Here is a 1,318-nt window from a genome sequence, read left to right as displayed (position 1 = left end):
GTCTCAAACTCCCACGAGTTTTCGAAGTCGGGATATCCCCGCCACTTCACCAGATATTTGGCCAGACCCTGATGACGACGTCATCTCACTAGACGTTCCACGTGGTAGTGGACGTCACCGTTCTCACCGAGAAGAATCGGTGGCGGGCGGTGACGACCGGGTCGACCGTCGAACGTCCACTCGTGATGCTCTTCGAGCCCTTGCGGATGAGATCCTTCGTGATCGGAGCCCCGCTGAGCGTCATGCTGAAGTAGCATATCGCTGTGCGGACGCTCTTGATGATTTGGCGCGCGTCGTGCGCCGGCTGCTTCGCTCTGTCGGAGCGATTTCTAGCCGTGGAGCAGGCGAATGCATCGCTGTAGGCAACGGTGGGGCACTTGGCTTCATTGGAAATGAAGGTTGTTGCACTCCATGCTCAGAACCAGTTGCTGGTTCAGCTCCTGGGTGGCCGAGGGCCCATGGGATCCGCTCTGGCGTCAATGCTTTCGCGTTCACATGCGCCGGATCCCGATACAACATGAGCAAATCTACGTAAAACACCGGGAGAGTGCGCATCCGTTTGAAAAGGTTGAGCGTATACGCTAGGCCTTCGTTTCACCACAACCTTAAACAATTGAAAAAAACCGTGGACGAAGCTTCGTCCGGAAGATAGCAGAGGCTGCATGTGTAGACAGGTTTTTAGAGTTTAATAAAACCAGGTCTCCGACCATAAAGGTTTCCGCTTTGCCTCTTTCTTTTTCATCTGCATATTCATTCTGCAGGTCTTGGCTTTCAGCCATCGCATCGCGAACGTGTCGTAGGACACTCAGTCTGGTAGACAAGAAGTCATCGACCTCATTACGGATAGTGAGGGGGCTGACATCAGCTAGCCGTTCGGCTATTACCCCCCCACCGAGCCCTGAGCCATGGGGTGGCGGCATCAGCGGAACGCGTGGGTGAATCAGCCCGTTCACGTAGAACGGTGTGTAGCCGGTAGACGAATGCACTGCATAGTTTAGTGCAAACTCTACAAGTGGCAACGTGGCGCTCCAGCGCCTCAGACCCTGCAAAGAACATCTCCGATGACGCGATTCACCCTTTCGGTTTGGCCATCGGTCTGCGGATGATCCGTATCCAACTTGGTGCCTAGCACCTTGAAGACCAAAATTTTTCCGTGAAACGGGGGTCTCTATCAGAGCCAATCGACTCTGGGAGTCCGTGTTGTCGGAAAATACGATCAACGAACAGCGATGCTGTACCGAACTTGTCGATGGTGTCTGGCACCGCCGCCAAACGAGCCATCCTTTTAACCGGTCGACGAATACCACGACACCCGTAT

The sequence above is a fragment of the Plasmopara halstedii genome, assembly GCF_900000015.1.
Source record: "Plasmopara halstedii genome assembly, contig: Scaffold_614, whole genome shotgun sequence".
Taxonomy (NCBI): domain Eukaryota; phylum Oomycota; class Peronosporomycetes; order Peronosporales; family Peronosporaceae; genus Plasmopara; species Plasmopara halstedii.
Note: the sequence above shows the minus strand (reverse complement) of the source record.